At 40.3% G+C, this 23,614-nt stretch overlaps 1 protein-coding gene and 1 non-coding gene across 2 annotated transcripts in view; both read right to left on the bottom strand.

Moving 5' to 3' along the window:
• The window catches only part of LOC109622842 (5-hydroxytryptamine receptor-like), a 668,994-nt gene that overhangs the window by 33,973 nt on the left and 611,407 nt on the right, over positions 1-23,614 (bottom strand). The gene's annotated exons all lie outside the window — the stretch shown is intronic.
• Positions 17,308-17,381, bottom strand: Trnav-aac (transfer RNA valine (anticodon AAC)). Its single transcript has one exon. It is a non-coding gene; the product is annotated as a tRNA-Val (tRNA).

The following is a 23,614-nucleotide window of genomic DNA, read 5'->3' as shown; positions in this document are numbered from 1 at the left end:
AACTCTTAATTATACTTAAAAATAGATAAACATCTACTCCACCAGTCAACGTACCAACCACTAAAGCTTTTCCCACTGCTGCCACCCACTGCGAGCTTTAAGTGAATGATAAAGCAACAATGCGGATCCGTTCTACCGCCAGGAAAACCATTACTACTAACTCTTATGAATAATATGTAATAATCTATTCTAAAGAGTACCCGTCAGATGAACAAAAAGGATAAGAAAGCAACCCTGGTATGCCTCCACCACCCTTCATCCCACATTGTAGCAGCAACCAGCAATACCCTCACGCTCTACTGTATCAAAAAAGAGGCGGATGATTCCCGTCGGGTTGGTGCTCCGGTCTTGGCCTGCTGCTGGCCAGCTTCAATAAATTGCTACTACCGACTGGATCCGTCGTACCTTGCTCGGAAGGCAACTCGCAGCACAGCTCAAACCTCTAATCCAAGACCTCACAAAGGGAAGATGATGAAGCAGCCACTCCCAATCGACCCGCCGCCGCAGCCGCCGCAAAGCACAAACGATGATGACGATGAAAAGCCGTGAATGCACTCCACAATCTCCTTTCGGTACCGCCGCTGCCACCGCCGTCGCCGCACGCGGTAGGATGATCGCAACGGGTTGTTGGATTCAAGTGGGAAAAGGTCCCACAGCCTTATCTTTTCCTGTCCCAGGTCCAACTCTCCTCGTGCTGAACGAACACAACCAACGCCGGCTGCTGCGTATCGTGGGAAATCCGTTTTCCTTTCAATGCAATCATGGGTGGGGTGGGTGGCTCCTTCTTCCGATCCTGAGCTGAAAGTGTGGATGTATACTGTCTGTACCCCGGCGATGTTATGATGGTGGTGTTGGGGCCCGGGCACCAAATGGAGAAAGATGAGGCTGAAGTTTAATTAAAATGCTCTGAGTCATTAAAGTTGTTAGAAAGATGACTTAAAAGCGGCATTCAACACACGGCAAGGCGCCAAAAGACGGCGACACCCAGCAGCAGTCAGTAGCGGTGTGCAGCCAGCTATGGCAGTACCTACTTCGTCCCTCTCCAAGTGTTATGTTTGCCTTTTCGTTTTTGTTCTTTACGGGATTCTTGAGCAAGTGCCAGCCGGATACTGGTTGGTCCAAGAAGTAGGTGGAAAAGCCACGAAGTAGATTCCCCACTGATGGCTGCTTGAGTAGATAAAGTATGGATTGTATTGGAGAAGCTAACCTTTTGCTAGTCTTGGTGAGCAATGTGCGGCATGATATGCATATTTCAGGAAGACATTAAAAATATAGAACAAGTCTGTCTCAAATGATAGTCGTAAATCGTTGTACATTGGAGTTGTACATTGGAGAGTACACCAGATAAGGCCCGCATAGCTGTTGCGGTAAACCCACGGGTATTCAGCAGGACCTACTGAGTGTGACAGGTTCGATTACTGATCGGTCGAAGAACTTGTAATAGAAATTTCGTTTACTTGCTTGGGCATATATTAGCTTCGCGAAAATGCTCATAGCATACTACTAAGAAGTTGGCTGAAGTTCGAAAAAAAAAAGTATCAGACAGCAGGTTTGCTGAAGTTGAAGAATTATTCCATTCATTCATTCAATCAGACTAAAGCCTGGGTGGCCTCTGCTGTACATAGTAGCCGTCTCCATCCCACTCGGTTCATGGCTGTGTGTCTCCAGTTCCGCACTCTGCGTAGGGTCCGCAGATCGCCCTCCATTTGATCGACCCACCTAGCTCGCTGTGCTCCACGTCTTCTTGTACCGGTCGGATGACTCTCGAGAACCATTTTAGTCGGGTTGCTATCCGACATCCTGATGATGTGACCCGCCCACCATAGCCTCCCGATTTTCGCGGAATGGACGATGGTTGGTTCTCTCAGCATCTGATGCAGCTCGTGGTTCATTCGCCTTCCCCTAGTTCCGTTTTCCATCTGCACTCCGCCGAAGATGGTACGCAACACCTTCCGTTCGAAAACTCCAAAGGCGCGTTGGTCCTCTGCACGTAGGGTCCATGTTTCGTGCCCATAGAGGACGACCGGTCCAATCAGCGTTTTGTACATAGTTAACTTCGTGTTATGGCGAACTTTATTCGATCGTAGAGTTCTGCGGAGTCCAAAGTAAGAACGATTTCCTGCCACAATGCGCCTCTGAATTTCTCTGCTGGTGTCGATGTCGGCGGTCACCAGTGAGCCCAAGTACAAGAATTCTTCAACCGCCTCGATTTCATCACCGTCGATATGAAATCGAGGTAGCGGGCGCGGTGATTCCTCCCTGGAGCCTTTTGCCATCATGTACTTTGCCTTCGACACAATAATGACTTATCCGATTCGCCTGGCTTCACTCTTTAGTCGGATGTACGTTTCCGCCATCGTCTCAAATTTACGAGCAATAATATCAATATCATCGGCGAAACCAAGAGCTGAACGGACTTCGTGAAAATCGTCCCACTCGTGTTTATCCCCGCTCTCCTAGTTACACCCTCTAACGCAATGTTGAACAGCAAGCACGAAAGACCATCACCTTGCCGTAACCCTCTGCGAGGACTCGAGAGTGTCCCTGATACTCGAACTACGCACATCACTTGATCCATCGTCGCCTTGATCAATCGTATCAGTTTATCCGGGAATCCGTATTCGTGTATAATCTGCCATAGCTGTTCTCGATCGATTGTATAATACGCCGATTTGAAAGCGATGAACAAGTAATGTGTGGGCTCGTTATATTCGCGGCATTTCTACAACACCTGGCGGATGGCGAACATCTGGTCCGTTGTAGCAGTTCACCCATGAATCCAGCCTGATATTGCCCCACGAACTCTCTTGCAATCGGTGATAGACGGTGACATAAAATTTGGGAGAGTATTTTGTAGGCAGCGCTCAGTAGTGTGATCGCGTGATAGTTCCCGCAATCCAACTTGCCGCCCTTTTTGTAGATGGGGCACACGATACCTTCCAACCACTCCTCCGGTGATACTTCCTCCTCCCAAATCTTGGTATTGACCAAGCGTAGTACTCTCACCAGTGCTTCTCCATCGTGTTTCAGTAACTCGCTTGGTAGTTGAGCTGCTCCAGCGGCTTTGTTGTTTTTCAACCGGCTAACCTCCTCTTCAATCTCTTGGAGGTTAGGGGCTGAAAATCTTTCGTCCTGCGCACGTACTTCTAGATCTGTTACGGCGCCACCTTCGGTGCTTGCAACGTCGCCATTGAGGTGCTCATCGTAATGCTGCCGCCACCTGTCGACCACCTCACGCTCGCTCGTGAGAATATTCCCGTGATTATCTCGGCACATGTCGGCTTGTGACACAAAGCCTCTGCGCGAACGGTTCAGCTTCTCGTAGAACTTTCGTGTGTCCTTAGCGCGGTACAGCTCTTCCATCGCTTTGCGATCTCGTTCTTCCTGCTGGCGCTTCTTCATCTGGAAGACTGAGTTCTGCCTGTTTCGCGCCCGTCTGTAACGTGCCACATTCGCTCCCGTACGGTGTTGTAGCATTCTCGCCCATGCTGCATTCTTCTCGTTTTTCAACTGTTCACATTCGCCGTCTTACCAGTCGTTTCTGTGATTCTGAGCCGCGAAGCCTAGTGCTGTAGCCGAGGTACTACCTATGGCGGATCGGATGTCCCTCCAGCCATCTTCAAGTGTAGTTGCGCCAAGTTGCTCTTCCGTTGGTAGGGCCACTGCTGACTGCTGCGCGTAGTCTTGAGCCACTTCTACGTTACGCAGCTGCTCGATGTTGAGCCGCGGCGTTCGACTTCGACGCGTGGTGATAACTGTCGAAAGTTTTGAGCGCATGCATACAGCTACCAAGTAGTGATCTGAATCCAAAGAGAGTCTAATAGAGGTGGGGAAGATACTTCGTGTGCGTGAGATCCGTGTCTGGTGCAAAACATGTCACTACTACAAGCAAAGCGAGCTCCCATAAGAACGCGTGTCAAATAGTGACGTCACTATTTGTGTTTACAATTTTCTTTGCTTACTAATACATAGCCATCTCTTCTTCTTCCCCACCTGTAATATACTCTCATTGATCCGAATCTATTTCGCACTGCGGTATGTGCAGACATTGGTTATATCCGAGAAGAATTTACCGTCGATTAGAACGTGGTTGATTTGGTTTTCTGTTTGATGGTCGGGTAATCTCCAGGTGGCTTTGTGGATATCATTGCGGGGAATTAAGGTGCTTTGGACTACCATACCATAGGAAGCTGCGAGGTTACGCATCGCTGGCCGTTATCATTCGATACGGCGTGCAGGCTGTTTCGCCCGATTACCGGTCTGTACATTTCCTCCCTTCCTACCTGCGCGTTCATGTCGCCGACAACAATTTTCACGTCACGCGGCGAGCAACCATCGTATGTTTGCTCTAGCTGCGCGTAGAACGCTTCTTTCTCGTCATCAGGTCTTCATTCGTGTGGGCAGTGGACGTTGATGATGATGTAGTTAAAGAAACGACCCTTAGCTCTTAACATGTACATCCTTGCGTTGATCGGCTGACACCCGATCACACGTTGTCGCATCTTACCCAACACTATAAATCCTGTTCCCAGTTCATTGGTGGTGCCACAGCTTTGGTAGAAGGTAGCCACTCGATGCCCGCTTTTCCACACTTTCTGTCCAGTCCAACAAAGTTCCTGCAACGCCACGATGTCAAAGTTGCGGGGATGTAGTTCGTCGTAGATTATCCTGTCACATCCTGCGAAACCTAGTGACTTGCAATTCCATGTTCCAAGTTTCCAATCGTAGTCCTTATTTCGTCGCGTGGGTCTTTGCCGATTGTATTGAGTCGTATTTTCTCCTATGTTATTCGCAATGGGGATTTTTACGGGTGGCTTATTGAACCTACGCCAACACTCCTGTTTCGCCGGAGGGCCATCGTGCCAGTTCTGTTTAACGTCCCAACCAACACTGGGACGACCACGCTGATGGGGCAAGCCCGTGCACAAGGGGGGGGTTTTGGGTGTTAAACCCTCCCCATTAGCGACGCTCCATACACTAGGCGCCCCTCCGCCTTTTGCCGAAATTGGGAAAAACCCCTCCCTTCCCGATCAGAAAGGCATAACAAAAATGTAACAAAATTATATCAACGGTTGATAGATATATCACCGTTTGTTATATTTAGATATTTTTGACAAAAATTATTTGAAAACTTGATTTAATTATACACTAAAACCTCTTTTTATGCAGGTTTTTTTTATGCACTTTTAATTTATGCACCTTTTTTTATGCCCTGCATAAAAAGAGGGAGAGCTAATCAGAACCAATATTGTGCATAAGAATATTTAATAATGACAGGAACTATTGCAACGGCGACCGGGAGGTGTTCACAGATGAGAGCAAAGGAAGGTTACAGGTTCGATTTTGGGTGTTTCCGAAGGTCTCATGTGCGTTACATGGGCTCCGAGTGGGTCTTAAGGACAAACGTCTTGAAATCCCGCTTCAAGAGTGCATGAAAACTTAAAACGCACAAATCTCAAGAAGCAAGCTTCAAACAGCAGTGCATTGTATTATTCTGTTCTTGCTCACTTGTAATAAGCTTAAAATAAGAAGATCAAATGCGCTGGTTTTGTTTACGAAGAGATTTGTGCTCTTGAAATCGTGAGTAGGTGCCAAAGTCGGCCATTGTGGCGGCCATCTTGGGATTCTAACGAGTCTGTCCTTAAGGGGATTTCGGAGTCGTTTTAGGAGTCTCAGAACATTTTAGGCTGGTTTCAAAGCCGTTACGGAGGCGTTTTTGGGGGTTTTGGTTTAGGAGGATTTTTTTTTAGACATTTCAAGATGTTTCAGATAATTTTCGGCGTGATTCAGAGGCGTTACGAAAGCGTTACGGAGGAGTTTTCGGGGTGTTCGGAGCCTCTCAGATGCGTTACATGGGGTCCGAGGGGGTTTATGGGGGATTTTGGAGGCATTTCAAGACGTTTCAGAGCATTTTCGGCGGGATGCAGAGGCGTTACTTATGCGTTACGGAGGAGTTTTCGGGGTGTTCTGAGCTTCTCAGGTGCGTTACATGGGGTCCGAGGGGGTTTAAGGGGGATTTTGGAGGCATTTCAAGACGTTTCAGAGCATTTTCGGCGGGATGCAGAGGCGTTACTTATGCGTTACGAGGAGTTTTCGGGGTGTTCGGAGCTTCTCAGGTGCGTTACATGGGGTTCAAGGGGTTTAAGGGGGAATTTGGAGGCATTTCAAGACGTTTCAGACCATTTTCGGCATGATTCAGAGGCGTTACGGAAGCGCTACGGAGGAGTTTTCGGGGTGTTCGGAGCCTCTCAGGTGCGTTACAAGGGGTCCGAGGGGTTTAAGGGGGATTTTGGAGGCATTTCAAGACGTTTCAGAGCATTTTCGGCGGGATGCAGAGGCGTTACTTATGCGTTACGGAGGAGTTTTCGGGGTGTTCGGAGCTTCTCAGGTGCGTTACATGGGGTTCGAGGGGGTTTAAGAGGGATTTTGGAGGCATTTCAAGACATTTCAGACCATTTTCGGCATGATTCAGAGGCGTTACGGAAGCGTTACGGAGGAGTTTTCGGGGTGTTCGGAGCCTCTCAGGTGCGTTACAAGGGGTCCGAGGGGGTTTAAGGGGGATTTTGGAGGCATTTCAAGACGTTTCAGAGCATTTTCGGCGGGATGCAGAGGCGTTACTTATGCGTTACGGAGGAGTTTTCGGGGTGTTCGGAGCCTCTCAGGTGCGTTACATGGGGTCCGAGGGGATTTGAAAAGGATTTTGGAGGCATTTCAAGACGTTTCAGAGCATTTTTGGGGGATTCAGAGGAGTTACGGTAGCGTTACGGAGAAGTTCTCAGGGGTTTCGAAGCCTCTCAGGTGCGTTACATGGGGTCCCCGGGGGGTTCAAGGGGGATTTTTGGGGCATTTCAGGAAGTTTCAGAGCAGACTCTGAAATACCTTAAATCGCCCCTCAAACCTCATAACGCCCTTTAAAGTCTCCTGAGATCCCTAGAATTGCCCCTAAAGCCCCTTGGAACGCCCCTGAAACCCACTTAATACTATTGAAACACCACAGAATTCTCCGTAATCCCATGAAAACACCAAAAAATCCTGACAGAACACCCTTGTAAGGCTCCTCACACCCCCCGAAACAACCCCTTAAAACGCCCCTGAAGCCCCTTGGAACCCCCTTTTTGGGCTCTCTGGGGACATTTTGGAAACTCCCTTAGCCCCACCTCATCTGCCCAGGAGCAAGATCTGTTCTCGCAAACTAGATTTTATAATTGAAGCCCAAACTTAATTTATGCATAAATTTCCCTCTTTTTATGCCTTTTTTAATTTATGCACATTTTTAATTTATGCAGTCCCAGCCATGTGCATAAAAAGAGGTTCCAGTGTATCAAAATTATAACAAGGTCAGTTATAATACAAATAAATTCATTCTGATTATCTTTTTATGAATATTATAACAAACTCAGTTATAGTTTTGAAAATGCAGTTTATATAAAATGATTTTTTCACAGGCGGTGTTTGGTATGCAGTTACGCCGCTGTGCGGTGCTACTATGCTTGTAAAATACAGTAGGGGGATTCACTTAACAGCGTAAACTGCTTATTAAAGTTTATTCTGATTAAACGTCGTGATCATCAAGCCAAACTTTGATTATTTCATTCGTAATTTCATGAAACATTTCAAATAATCAGAAAATCATGGCTTACGCAGCACTTTAAACTGTTTAGTGAGTCCCCTTAGTATTTTTGACAAGTTTGAATCATGATCCAGACCCTTAAGAAAGTTCAGGATATTTATCCAACTCGGCAAGCCTCGTTGGATAAATGTACGGTTCGTGCTGCATACATCCTCATTTTGCAACTCGTTGCATAAATAACTATTACTGACATACTTGTAGATTGAGGGTTATCCCTTATTGGAAATTCACAATTGATATCTTGATTATATAGGCTCAAAAACACTAACATAATTCAAACTTTTAATAAATTAATACAGTATTTTTGACATGTTTGTGTCATGAACCAAACCTTTAAGAGAGCTCAGATAGATATTGTCGCGCTTGTCTTGGATTCTTAGCCAGCTGCGTTCGAAATGCGCAGCATTAGATCGCACCAGGCCACGCACGCACCCTGGGACAGGACTGAAAATACACGGAAAAACCTCTAGCTCGTCGAGATGTCGAGATCCACACTTGGTGTCTTCAGAGAAAATATTTTCATGAACAAGGTCGATATTCTGAACGGTTGCATATTTTTCTTACGTTATTCGTTTTGGACTTTTTTGTGTATTACAATTTGTTTGAAGCTTAAAAATAACTGAACCTGTGACTAGATTGCATCTATACTTCTCATGGTTCACTTGGCATTATACAACATAGTAATATATCTGCACAAATATTGTACTAATTCACACAAAACAGTAAACTTTGAACGCTATTTTAAAAAAATCATTGAAAATCATGTCTGTGAAAAAAAATTACATGAAAGCTTATATATTTTTTAGGTGATCGCCGATGAAAAAACTTCCCGACTTAAAGAACGTCCTAAATACATTTTGCGTGATTTTCAGGAACTTTCTATAAAAAATTAATGCATATTTTGTTTTTTTCCAACTAATTTATTTGATATGTGTTTTATTTTATGTGACTTTTATGTGACGTCATATTTTCTCTCCCCTGTACGTTGCACAAGTGAGTCTATTTATAGACCAGCCGCCAAAACGAAGAACCACTTGATCATATACCGCCCTTCACTTCAAGTGCTGCAATGGCCTCATTGATAAAGGCGCCGGATTGTAATTGAAGGCTGGCGTCCTTGTTTCGATTCCCGTCTGAGTGAGGGTTTTTTATATAGTACGTGGGGGAAATTTTTTATACAAAAAACTTTTCGCTAAAAATAAATAACACTCTTAATAAAAATTACCCAAAAAATGAGTTAAAATTTACCCAACTCAATTTTTACCCAATATATTTATATCTAATTTATAACAACATTTGTTATAATTTATTGATCATTCCAATATTTATTATATCTCACGTTGTTATAAATTTGTTAAAATTGTATCAACACCTGTTATAATTATGTTATGGCTAGAGCAATTTTAGTTATATTTTTTGTTATTTTAACACCTAACCGGCGAATTTTATAACTCCTTCTGTTATGAAAAATCTTTGAAATAAATAACTCAATCCGTTATAATTTTGTTATGCCTTTCTGATCGGGTTGGCGCCACTTCTGTGCACGGGCCTGTGATGGGGTTACCACCTTGGATCTAGCTGGGCGTGGTGCAGCGTTTCTTATTCAGCCGCTGGATGCCAGAACAGACGCTGTTTGAGCCGCACCTCCTTGGTGAACAGACGCTCGGGTCGTACCTCCTCAATCTAGCTGAAGTCAGAAGGACAACAGTGCCCAGGCTGCACTACCAGCTAAGCACACAACTCTTAGCTGGCGGTCTTTGTCATCGTTTGACCCGTGGAAGCATGAGGTAGGAACTTGTGAGGACCAGAGCTATGTTGGACGCTCTCCTTATTGACTCACCGTTTTGCAGCCCGGGGGTATTTGTCGATTGTCCATATTACTGTGATTTAGGACGCATCCGAGCCCCCAATTACCGTTACCGACGGCTAAACGGTATCAGTTCGCTATGGTTACTAAACTGAGCGTTTGCCTGACACATTAATTGCTGGACTGCGTCGCAGTAATTCAGGTTTGACAACATTAACCTGAAATTTACTGTTTAACGCAATAACACTCACTGTGCTTTACCAGCTTTTGAGAGCAATTCGGGCATCCCGTCGGGCGTTTGCTGTTCTTGGATTACTTCAGGGCAAGCCCGTGCACAAGGAGGGAGTTTTCATTTCCATTTCCGATGCTCCATGTTGTAGGCGCTCATCCGCCTTTTGCCAAAATGGTGAAATACCCTTTTCTTGGCTCCACTTTTGTACACGGGCCTGCTTCAGGGGCTTCTTCAGGGAGTTTCGGAGAGTTTCAGTGTATCATGTGCGTTACAGAGCGGCCGAGGTGGTTTCATGGGGCTTTGGAGACATTTTCGAAAGTTTCAGATAATTTAATGAGGGTTTCGGAGGCGTTACAAGGGTGTTTTCATTGGCCTCCGAGGATCTCAGGTGCATAACATGGGATCCTGGGGGCCTTAAAAGGAATTGTGATGATATTTCCGGAAGTTGCAGAGGTTTTTTAGGAGGTTCCAGAGGTGTTACATGGGCGTTTTTCGGGGGTTTCGGAAGATTTCAGGAGCGTTACAGGTCGTCCGTAGGGGTTTCAGGGGTTTTTTGAGGATTTTAATGAGTTTCAGAGGCGCGCCTGTATATCGGGGGTTTCGGAGGGTCTCAAGTGCGTTAAATGAGGTCCGAGGGGGATTCAGGGAGTTTTCCATGGCATTTCAGGAAGTTTCAAAGGATTTTCAGCGGGTTTCAAATGCGTTACAGGGGCGTTATTGGGGGTTGAGATGGTTCTGAGGTGCGTTACAGGGGGTTTCGATGAGATGTTCGGGTGTTTTCGAAGGAAAATCAGGAAGTTTCAAAGGTTTTTCAGCAAATTTCAGAGGCGTTACAGTATTAGTTGCATAACGGGTGGTCTGAAGAGGGTTCAGCAGATTTTTGGTGGCATTCCATGAAGCTTCAGAGGATGTTAATGGATTCCGGAGGCGTTACATAAGCATTTTTGGGGGTTTTAGAAGTTGTCATGTTCTGTGCACAGGCCTGGATGGCGGAATTGATGGTCTCCAGCACCCTCTACAAGTACCGCTACCCATACTTAGAGTTGTTCCACATTTTACCTAAACTGAGAAGTAGTACCGGAGCATCCTAGATTGACGCGAAAACCCTGGCTACGGCTACATCCATCTCATTTAATTTTATTTCAAACTCCGTACTGTTATGTGTCAAGCACAGATCCCAAATTGATATTAAGTTGCCACATCCACAGGCCGAGAAACAAGAGTTGTGGTCTCACATAGCTCCTAAATCGTTTCAGAAAACATAAAAATTTCCCGAAACCGATTACATGGCGATCATTCATCAAATCATTCAATTTCTCGCCCCATAAAACCTCGTCGACGTCACTCCGGTCTCAATAATTCATCCTAATTTCCCGAAAAACAAAATCCATTTCACCAAACAGCCCAGCTCCAGCGCCAGCGCATGCAGCCTAGAGTGTCCGGCACCATTCATTCGGATCCACTCAATTATTAATCCCCAGCCTGGCCAACAAGGGGCGAAACGGGCTCACAAGCTGACGCATAAATCAAAGCACCCTGCTGCCCTGCCGGCCATCGCGTCGGTGGACCATGGATTGTGGAAGGTATCCCCTTCGAACGATGTAATTTCTCGAGGGTCATCCCTCAAGCCGGGGCCCCGTCGGTTGTTCGGTGTGAGGGGTCAATCTCGTCTTAGCCCGATGATGCCTGGACCAGTGCGCCGGCCACCCGCACTCGCCACTCGTTGTTGGCGTTGGTCGGTGGCTGAAGATTGCCCTGGATGATGATGGCAGCTGGCAAAGAAGTGGATTTGATTTAATAACTTGATAGCGTGCTGAATTTTTATGGCGCTCTGTGTGGAGGGCGGCGAAGAAGCAAAATGAAGATTTAACTTCAATATAGGGGGGATGAAGCCTCATCGAAAGAAGCGAGAAAAAAAATTGAAACGAGAGACTTCTGGTTTTAGAACGCGCTCGCGAAGGATAATGACGGCGGCGGCCCGGATCAGTCGGATGGTCCTCGAACGATGTTATCGCGAAATGTTGCTTTTTTTTCCTTTTCTTTTCTTTTCCTCTTGGCTCTGGTCAAATATTGACGGAAGTAATTTTCCTGAAGTGGCCAACCGGAGTGTGAATCCTAACAAGTGTCGTCGCTTTTTGTTGGAACTGTCGAGCGGTTCCCGGACGAAGGAAATTCAAATGTTTGCCGGCCGTAATTGGTAGCCAAAGATTAAAAGGAACATTTTTGCAATAATTTGATTTCAAATTGATGGATAATGAATTGAGTTCTCTGGATTTCGAACACATGAAACGAATCATTTTGTAGAACATGTTCTCTAGGGATGGGAGATGTTCTATGAAATGTTTAATGTATTTTTGAACTCCCACGTGAACAAAATCCGTGGAATCGAAATTTAAGTTTTGGAACAACAACCTTGTGCGTTGACGGGAATCGAATTCACGAATTCCTTTCTCGCTACTGTACTCATTTTATGTTCATCTCTCTGACTATGGCACCGGATCTATCCAGTTCGCACCCTCCGGGTCGTCACCAGAATGTAGCATTCTCATCGTCATCTAAGAGATCCTGGTACCCAGTCAACATATCGTTAATCAATATGTGGGCAAAATCATATATTTTCATATATTGAATCAGAATTGTATAAATATACAGGGGGTGGCCAAAATGTTTGGGATACCCAAACAACCGCAAATCGCATAAGAATGTACGCTGTAACATCGTATAAAGTACTGTTTTTACTCACTATCGCATATATATATACGGCTGAGGGACAATTTTCATCGCATATTTTGTTATTTTTTGAACTTATTGTGATGTATCTGGTAAAATCATATAAGAGTGCAAATTAACTTTTATAATGTAAAGCTACATCGTAGGGGACGATATTCTGATGTTTAATTGCGACGAACTTTACTTATTCGTAAAAAAGTTCGAGCGGACTCGCAAAGTGTCAATTGAATTCGCATAATTGCGCACTGCGATGATTATACGACTTCGCTTGGTATTTTTCTTATTATGTCAGTTAAACTCGCATTGGTGTACAAACTAAGTCGCATAAAAGTAAAAATAAACTCGTTAAAATGTGCTTACAAACTCGCAGAAGCTGTACCAAAAGGCTACAAGAAAGTTAACAGGCATCATTATGGTTACAAAACAAGTTACAAAGTCATCATTTTTGTTTTGTTGAACTGATAATTAACAATGGGTGGTACTAGCAACCCGAGCAGAAGAAAATAACAAGAGAATAACATATTGCGATATTTATTTTCAATACTTCCATACCTTGATATGCCCTTCATTAGGTGGTAATGAGAGGCAAAATAACAAAAACGAATACCAAAATTTTGTATAAATAACACCTAGAAAATAACAAGTCTTGTTATTTCAATAATTAATGCATACCTAAAATTTCAAGTGCTGTATTTGTTATCCCAAAGTTATTGAATAACAAACTAATAACATGTCTTGTTATTAAATGTTTCATTTGTTCGACGACTGCATGATGTAATAGCAAATCTTGTTCTTCGGTTATTTTCACTTCTAATCCAACAAATACTACATCAATACCAAACTCTGCTCAAATACCTCCAACTGTTATTGTGATGTTCTCATAGCATTTCGTAGAATAACGCAGCAATAACAATTTTAGGTATTAGAGCACATGTTGCTCTTCGCGTGGTATTTGTAAGGTATGCCCTTCTGCTCGGGAAGAGAGGGGTAGTGATAACTGTGCGGGAAAATACGCTTCGTCATTTTGAGGTCCAGATAGCCTGTGGAACACGTGCAGCGCAGGGGAACCAAATGCATTCCAACAAACACTGAGGTGAGCTAGAATATCATGACAAATAATCAGTGTGTTTCATAAGTGGTGTTTGGTGTTAAGTGTGAAGTGTGGCTCGAAAATCCAAAGGTTACACTAGTTTACAGCATTTTTGAACTCGGTAAGCTGATGATCATTTTTGGTGTAGAATCATGCCCTGAGTTCGAAAACGCGAAGGAAAAAAATTACAGTAGAGCGGATTTTTTTTCGACTTTCCATACAATGTTGATGATTTGCAATCGATTTTTGTTCTATTTTTAAGCATAGTCGCTCACTTCAAACATCTCATTCTCCGTAATCAATGCTCCGATTGAGCTAAAATTTTTACTGTAACTCGCCTACATATGATATGTCAAATAAACGTCGAGAAAGAATTTTTAAATTGTTTTTTTATTACTGAAAAAAATATATTTCTTCAAATTTTTTTAAAAATTTCGCTAAAATTTAAGGAGATCGTCCCTAAAACACGCCAATATCTTGAATTTCATCAATCTGACGCAAAACCTGTATTCAGATGATCGAATGGTATTGTATTCAGCTTTTAATTTATGGAAAAAGATTTAAAATTGGTTGAACAAAACGCAATATATTTGAATTTTAGTAAATTATATATTTTGAAAAGTTGTAAAACTCGATATTGAGCTAAAACACAAAAACTGTTCTACTTAAAATTTTTTGAAGGTCGGTTTCGAAATCAGCGCTAAATTGTGCTTCAAAAATTTTGGTCGTAGACAGAAGTTCACGACTTTCGTTTTATTTTGTAAACTAGTGTTATTAGTTCGATACTGAGGTGACAAGAATTGTTTTTTTTTCTCGAATATTATTAAGTCGCATAAGATGCTATATTACGTCGCAATAGTGCACACCGTGCATCGCATAAGATATCGCCTGAAGTCATATAGCATTATTATTTTTTCGTCAATGCAAGTATGGCGCCTCCACTTTTGTACGCACAAGGCACTTTTACTGCATCTTATGCGATGTAACTTTACCGTATAAAAATACGTATAACATGAACATAAACTTCATTATACGTGCACATTGGTTGTCTGGGTAGGTAACTTGTTTTCTCTCACAAAAAACTTCAACATGCTGTAACTTTTCATTAAAAATTTTCAAATTTTGACTGTTTGTCAACCTGTTCTATGTGCATCATTGGTATAAATTTGAGCTCGATTGGATAATCTTTTGCGAAGCTAGAACCGTTTTCATAAAACACTATTTTTTAGACAACTAATTTCTGAGCTTTAATATCTCGGAGATCATTGAACCAAAATAAATGAAATTTTGAGCGATTATCAACAATATATTAATGCTTGAAAATTCTTCAAAACATAAGTATTTTTTTAATGTTGAAAAAAGTTATAATGATTTGACATTTTCACCAATATAGATGAAAATAAGTCAAATTTACAATACCACACAATAAATACTGAGTGTGTTCTTCCTATAATCTAAATGGGCCCTAATATATCTTATTATAGATATCTAAAGAACAAAAGTAGAAAATCTTTGGATATCAAAAATAAAATTTAGTGGCATGGACGTGACAAATTTACATTTTTTCGAGAAGGATCCTAAAAAAGCCAATCCATCATAATTTATTTCAACGATTGAAAAATACATATGTTTTAAACAAATTTCAAGCATAATTATATTGTTGATAATTGCTCAAAATTTTATTCAATTCGTTTCGCTGGTCTCCGAGATATTACAGCTCAAAAATTAGTTGTCTAAGAAATAGTGTTTTACGAAAACGGTTCTAGCTTCGAGAAATATTAACCAAAAAATTTGAGAATTTTTGATGCTCTCTATGAAAAGTTACAGCATGTTGAACTTTTTTGTGAGAAAAAAAAGTTGGCCATCCCAAACATTTTGGCCACCCCCTGTAAGTATATTTTTTGACAATGATTGTGTGAAATCGCAATTCATGCCAAATGAAATATCAATTACGATTTTATGTCATACAGTCCACTCAGATCATAAAAGGTTCCCATTACTATCGATAAATCGCGCAAAATCGGAAAGAATCATGAAATATCATGCGTTATGAGTGTCAAGCAGTACTGGCATGGTAAATTCAGAGCTGATTACACAAGATTTCAAAATTTCAACACCCATATACTGGAAATGACTTCAATATTGCGCTCAATTAGGAATTATTACTGGGAAACCCCTCCATGAATACATCAAATTATTTTTTCACATTTTTACTAACTATCGTGGAACGATCATTCTTGAAGAAATTTCTCTTATGAATTTAGTAAGGATACCTTCAAGGATTATTTTAGCATATTTACAATCCTTCTTATGCTCTTCCCATCTATTTTCCATCATGGCCTCCACAGATTACTATAGGAATTCTTCCATGATTTATAAATTCTTTTCTGGAACTTTCAGAGAAAGAAGATTCTTGAAGGATTTCCTGGAATGATAAAGGCAAAAATTCCTTCAGGTATCCGTTTACAATGCATTCTTACCCATGTATTTTTTGAAAATTTCTCCAGGAAATTTTCCAGAAATTCTTTCAAGAACTCCCCCATAAATATTCCTTGGGCCTTCTTCAGAAGGATCTGAAGAAATTTCTCAACAGATTCATATTTAAAATAGTCCGCGGGTTGCATTGAAAAAATCCTCCTAGGATTCCTACAGTGGTTCTTTAGAAAATTACTTCAATGTTTCACTGAAGTCCATGCATGTATTTCTTCAAACATTTCTGAGGGTATTCCTCTAGGAATATTTTGAGAATTTCCATTACGAGTTTTATTGGACTTTTCCCGGAATTATTTTAGAGTATTCCTAAAGTTTTTCTACAAGGAATTTATCCAAATTTTCTTCAAAATATGCGATTCCAGAAGATTTTTTCATAGAAATTAGGAGAGTTTTTCAGAAATTCCTCTTCCAGTAGAAATTTACTAATAGATTATGCTGGAAGTTCCTCAAGCGTGTTTTTTTTTTCAGAAGTTCCTTCAGATTCCTCTCCAGCAAGAATTGCTTAGGATTTGTTCAGATCTTTCTAGAGGAAATCTTCAATTCCTGCCAAATTAGCTAAGAATGTATTATTTGGCAATTTTCAAGAAATTTTTCAATAAATTCTATTATAAATATTTGCAGAAAGCTCAGTTCTTCAGTTCTTCCAGGTATTCTTACAAAGATTCCTAAGAAAAAATTATTTTGGAAATTGTTCCAGTGATTCTCTGAAGAATTCTTCCGGGATTTCTTTTTTTGTTTTTGCAGGAATTGCACCAAAAATGTCTTCAGTTGTGTGTACTTATCTCTTCACGGGATCAATAATTCCTCAGCAATCAATTGAGGAATTTCTTCAGGAACCATGTCTGAAAATTTTGGATACATTTTCAAAGTGGCATTTTCAGAAATTCTTCTTAGGATATTTTCAAGAATCTCTTTCAGTAAATTATCAAGCATTTTTTTCTTGGTATTACTTCCAGAGTTCTTTCAGAAGTTTCCCATACTTATGTTGTAGAAAATAAGGAGGTATTTTAACTTTCTACAGGTAATCATCTTTAAATTCTATCAGAGATTACTTCAAAAATAGTTTTAAAAGTTTGTTGGCCAGGAGCCTTACCAGAAAATGTTCTAGGAATCTTCATTGCACCAAGACTTTTAAAGCATTTCTTCAAGAAATATTTCGAGTATTGTTACAGCAATATGTCTAATATAACAATGATTTTATTGCCTTTTTCCGGCTATACCAGTCGGCCAGTATGTCTGAGATAGACGTGAAAACTTTAAGTATTTTTAAGGCAAAGTACGTTTAGTTGGCAAATTGAGAGATAAATTGGTGAAAAAAATATCACTTGTTTTGGTGGGATTCGAACCCACGACTCCGTTATCGTTAGTCCGGCGCTTTAACCAACTAAGCTACAGAACAAGTTACAACTCTGCAGAATAGAAAGTCGAACTGGGTTCGAGGCACCATCCCAACCCGTCTTTTACAACTTTATCTCTCTTTCTAGGCGTGCGTTCGAATCCCACCAAAACAAGTGATATTTTTTTCACTAATTTATCTCTCAATTTGCCAATTAAACGTACTTTGCCTAAAAATACTTCAAGTTTTCACGTGTATGTCTGATATTTTTGAAAAAGAAAAACTCCGGAAAATTTTCTGGAAAAATATCTGTAACAATTCCTGCAGAAATCCTTGATGGAATCTCAAGAGATATTTCTGACTGTAATGCTGGAACTAATTCTAAAATAAATTGTTGTAAGAGTTTGTGTTGGAATTTCTGAAGGACTTTCAAAAGAAATACTTCTTGAAACCTCTGCAGGATTAGAAAAAAAGTTAATATATATTCCGAAAAATATACCATGGAGAAACTTTTGAAGAAATCTCTGGACAAATCCGAATTGCTGAAGAAATCTCCAGTTGCAGCCCTGTATATATCCCAGAAGCAAGTACACTGGAAAGAATTTCTTGATTAATATCTGAAAAAAAATCCTTGGGAAATTCTTGAAAGAATCCCAGGATAAATTTATACAGAACTTTCACGAGAAAACGTTGGTGGAATTTTTGATAATTTATTGAAGAGTTTTAAAGAAAATTTCTAAAGAAATTCCGGATTTGAAAAAAACAGATTTATTTCGGAAGAAATTTAAGGGATTAATGTAGTTCCTAAATCAATTCCATGAATAATCCGTAGGAAACTTTGGAAAACAATCTAAAGGAAATTATGAGTTTTGAAAGAATTCCTGGAAAAGTTCCAGAAGGAAAGTGAAGTGTAATCTTCGAAGGCATTGCTGGCATTTTTTTTCCAGCAAAATTCTTTCACCGGAGAAATTTATAAATAGGATAATTGGAAATTTTTCTACTGGATTTTCTTAAGTTTTCTAAATAAATCCTTCAATAAATTCCTGGAGGAATCTCTCAAAGAATTTCTGAAGGAATCAGAAAGGAATTCTGAATAAATTTATGCAGGATTTTTTTGAAGCAATCCATGGTAAATTTTCCTAAATATTGTTTTAAAAAATTTCAGAGGAATAGTCAGTGAAACATCTAAATTAATTCTTGAAGCCAGGAGGAACGACACTAAAAAATAAATGGCCAATTTTTGTTCACCTCACAAGAAAACTCCATATTCCATGTTCAACAAATGGAGTCTCGTGAGTGTCGTGTTTGTTCTACTTTAACAGTAAATACACTATTAATAGTATTTTTTGGGCAATCCTCGATAAAATTTCTGAAGAAATCCCGGGACAAATTCCTGAAAGAATCTCTGAAATATTTCTCTTATTTGAAGGAATTTCTGAAGAAAGACTCGAAAGCAGTTTCAGTATTACAGAGTTTTTTGTTATGAAAATTAATAAAAGATACAGATTTTTTTTCTTAGATTTATGAGTGTATAAACAGATTCGAAAAATAAGATCACATGAGTAATTACTGTATTTAACTAAAAAAAGGCTCTTCCCTCATCAAAAATCACATTGCTGCTTTTTACACGAATATGGGAAGTTAGAATACTCACAATGGCTATTTTTCTGTAAGTTATACAATTTTAAATTTATTTTCCTATTTTTGACAGAGCAAAAGAAAAATTTTCAATATCATAGGAAAGATTCATCATGCAAGTATGGGAGGGCAAAAATCTTCAGAAAGCTAATTTGTTTTTATATCTATGAGAACGCAAAAATATCGAGGAAATTCAGAGCGGAAACAGTCCTAATTTCAATGAGAAACTCTTTTCTTACACGCATGAAAGCGCGAAAATAAAAACCCATATTTGGGTTATTCTTCCAAGATTTGTAAGAGTACATATACTGGGAGTTTGAGTTTTTCATATCTCAAGAGCTGGTTTCTCACTGAGTAACTTGGAGTATCTTTGGTAGAGCTGCAAGGTCTCTACCATCGTATATGTGATTACTTTAAAAGTAGTCGCTCTATATCGTATATGAATCTGATAAATCGTGGTGCCTTTCTAGAAGTATGATGGTATGATCAAAATCGGAATAATCTTGTACAACTATAAGAATGTTGTATATTGATTGCTTGTGTCATACTTGCATCGTATACAAAGCGAAAGAAATCGTATATTTATTTTTACAGTCGAAATTGTTACTGCACTTCGAATAATCGAATCGTAATTTCTGATACTTATCGTGAGTGGTTGGTTTTCATTTCTGATTGAGTAATCTCTGGATTGTAAGTAAAGTAATTTCAAGATTATTAAATTTTTGAAATATGTATGGGTTTTAACGTATGATCTCCAACATCATTTTTCTAGTATTTTTTTCGGGCACATTTCGGGAAATTGTTCAAGAGATTTAAATTGCAACTAGAAAAATTATTAGCGCCTTCGTCCGTTTTTTTAATAATTCGTTCAGTGGTTTCTGCGTCAGTTTTTTTTCAAATTCCCTAAGACATATTTCCGGCAATAACTTAAGTTTTTTTTTCTTTCTTAGACAATTTTACTATGAATGTATCCGACAAACTTTTAGGATTCCACACACATACAGGAAGGTCTCAAGGCATTCTTCAGGCAATTTTAACAAAAAATATTTTGGCAAATTGTAACTGCATAATATGTCTGACGATTTCTTGAGGAATGTCTATGGCAATCAGAGATGCCATATATACTGATTTATCTGTTTTATACAGATTTTTATGCATCTGTACAGATTGCGTTTATATGAAATACAGATTTTTGATTTGTATGGAATACAGATTTTTCACCTAAATTTTGTATGGGATACAGATTTTTGAACGAGTGATACAGAAAACCATCTGGCATCGCTGATGTCAATCCTTAAGCACTGAATTAACTTCCTGAATCAACTTATTTAATACCTATGTGCCAGAGCCTCATTTGCAGTTGATCACAAAATCCTTCAAGTTTATGTAACCGGGATTATGGTTCCGGATTTTTCCGTTGTTCCGGATTTTTCCGTTGTTCCGGATTTAAAGCCGGTGGTACTGAGGTAACCTCCTTATCAGATAGAGGTGCAACTTATAATTTGCCTACGGAAACTAGCTTGCGGCATATCAAACTTTATGATTTTTCAAAACAAGAGTATAGGACCATGTTTCCAGAAATTTTGGATATACTGGCCACTTCTCCGGAGAAGAGGCCAGTATATCCGAAATTTCTGGAAACATGGTCCAATACTCTTGTTTTGCAAAATTATAAAGTTTGATGTGTCGGAAGCTAGGTTTCAAAACCGGTCGGTAAGTGGCCACTTCACTGGGGGCACCAGGTTTTCGGAACATCCAGAGAAGTGGCCAGTGTATCCAAAACCTGTATAAAAAGCATGGCCCAATACTCGTGATTTGCAAAATCATAAAGTTTGATATGTCGCAAGCTAGCTTTCAGAACCGGTCAGAAAGTGGCCACATCCCTAGGGGGATCAGGTTTCTGGAACATCCGGAGAAGTGGCCAGAAATATCTAGAAACATGGCCCAATACTCTTGTTTTGTAAAATCATGAAATTTGATATGTCGCAAGCTAGGTTTCAGAACCGGTCAGAAAGTGGCCACTTTCCTGGGGGCACCAGGATCCGGAACATCCGGAGAGGAGGCCAATATATCCGAAATTTCTGGAACATGATCCAATACTCTTGTTTTGCAAAATCATGAAGTTTGATATGTCGCAAGCTAGTTTTCGAAGGCAAATTGTAGGTTGCACTTCTATCTGATAAGGAGGTTACCCCAGTACCACCGGCCATAAATCCGGAACAACGGAAAAACCCGGAACCATAATCCCGGTTACATAAACTAGAAAGATTTTGCGATCAACTGTCAAAATGTCATTAACTTTCGTTGAGAAATGGCTGAGAATCAGATTTTTGAAGCTTTAAATTTAGGTGCAAAATTAGGCTCTGGCACATAGGTGTTAAATAAGTTAATTCAGGAAGTTCTGGAACAGTTTGCTAAAGGATTGCCATAGACATTCCTCAAGAAATCGTCAGACATATTATGCTGTTACAATTTGCCAAAATATTTTTTGTTAAAATTGCCTGAAGAATGCCTTGAGATCTTAAAATTGGGTGAAAAATGAGGCTCTGGCACATAGGTGTTAACTGCTTCAGAAACACCATAATTACTTTTTCAATGAATTCCTTAATTTTTCCATCTATATAGAAATCCATAAATCATTTTTTTCAAGATTTTTTGTGTCATTTTCTTCAATTTTATCCTAGAACTTTTTCTAGCGGTTTTATCTGTCAATGTGGTCTTCAGAAAAACCATCAAAATTCCATCTTAAGGAATTTCTCAAAGTTTTGTTCTATTATTCTTTTCAGCAATTTTTTCAAAAATTTTCTGATGATTTCTTAAGCAGCTTCTCGTACAATTTCATAAAGAATTTCTGCGATTATTTCCTTAGAAAAGCTCCAGGAATTTATTCAGAAATTTTTACAGATTTTTAATTGGAAATGAATTTCAGATAGCGAAAACTTCTTCAGGACTGTTTCATTTTTTTGAAAAAATGTTCCAAATTAACATTTTTTTAGTATTTAATTCCTGTGAATATTATTTTTGGAGTTCAATTGGAAGTGATAATTAAAATTTTTTTCCGGAATTGCATCGACAATTCCTAAGCTGTTTTCCGGCTATTAGTTCTCCCTTCTATTGTTAAAAAGCTCTTTCAGAGCTTACTAGAGGAACCAAATTGTCAGAGGATTTTCCAAAAATATGTGGTAGAAATCTCTAAAAAATGGAAGAATTGCACTTTGGAAAATGTCTGAAATTTCTTTAAAACAATCAATACTACAGAAATTCAAATATAAGTTGAAGGAATGGCCCATAAAGCAATAACTATGTAGAGGGTGACGTGACGGGTATGATGCGTTTGCTCGAAGGATAGAAAAGAACCTCAAGAAATACCATTCAAATATCTTACCGTTTACTGGAGTAATACCAACTAATACATCAAGTTCATATTTGATCTTGCTAGGCAGAAAATATATATATTTTTTTTCCGCCAATCGAATCATTTCTTGCAACTGCAGAACAAAATCTTTCTCGAGAAAAAGCCTCCAAAGTCGTATCTTCTCCGGAGTGTCTTGTTTGACACCAAAAACGTCCTTACTAAGACCATAATTTCCCTATTTCATCCACCCATGTAACGACGTTCCTTCCGGAGTGGGGACCAAGCGCTGCTTCTCGGTGTTCATTTTGGCTAATAGCTTGTATATCCACCCAGCAGATTTACATGGCAATAAAAGACCATGGGTACCGTCATTCGTATTTTAGGAGCGATGTCAACCGACAAAATGGGACAACGTTAAACTCCTAACGACTTGGGCTGGGATCTCGTGTAGTTGTGTGCTTTCACGTACGATAATAGATGGCTCCTGACTGGGGCGAGTCAAAGTTGAAACTACACGTCAAGTGCAAAAAGGTTCCAAAGTTTGGCCGAAATTCAAAGTTGCTTCGACTAACCCCTTCCATGAAGGGGGGGGGGGAGCGAAGGGATTGAACGCATTGAAAATCGAGTCAATGAAGGCGAACACCTGCTGGTTATGGGCGGCGAAGCATCCACTTTTATGCGCATTCGATATGAAAGCATCGGATCATGTCTCGTAGGAAGCGATAAAATTATCAGCCGGCGAAAGTTAAGCACGCAGACCTTCATAAATTAATTACCCCTTTCACCGGAACGCAGGATCGGGATTCCATGCTAAAATTAAAGCAAAAGAAGGAAAATATATGGGAGATAAAATTTGAAACAGCCGGGCGAGCGGGGATCTGAACTCGTTTTCGGGTCTATGCGAGAAACAAGACCCAAAGCACACAAATTATGCTCCGCGTTCGCCCTTCCTTGATTTTACATTACCGATAACGAAGACCCATCCCGCGTGCATCATGTAGCCCGGAAAACTGAAAGCATCCCGGGAGACGAAATAAAGAAAAAAAAAAACTCCGAGGGTGGAGATAAAATTCGAAAATTTGTTTCTTCGAAAACGTCATTAGGCAAATGAACTTTTTAGTTCTCGGCGACGATGCGTGGGCCGAGGGTATACTTCGCAGCGTGTTATCCGACGATGAATGGGCAATAGTGGGAGTACGAAGACTGTCAAACTTTCCTCAAGATGAAGGTCATTCAAGCGTGAAATCCTACGAATGTGATCAAAGGTCGTAAATTACCATCACCGTTGTTTTATGCTACGAGA

The sequence above is a fragment of the Aedes albopictus genome, chromosome 2 (genome assembly GCF_035046485.1).
Source record: "Aedes albopictus strain Foshan chromosome 2, AalbF5, whole genome shotgun sequence".
In the NCBI taxonomy this organism is placed as follows: Eukaryota; Metazoa; Arthropoda; class Insecta; order Diptera; family Culicidae; genus Aedes; species Aedes albopictus.
Note: the sequence above shows the minus strand (reverse complement) of the source record. Positions and strands in the feature narration are given on the sequence as shown.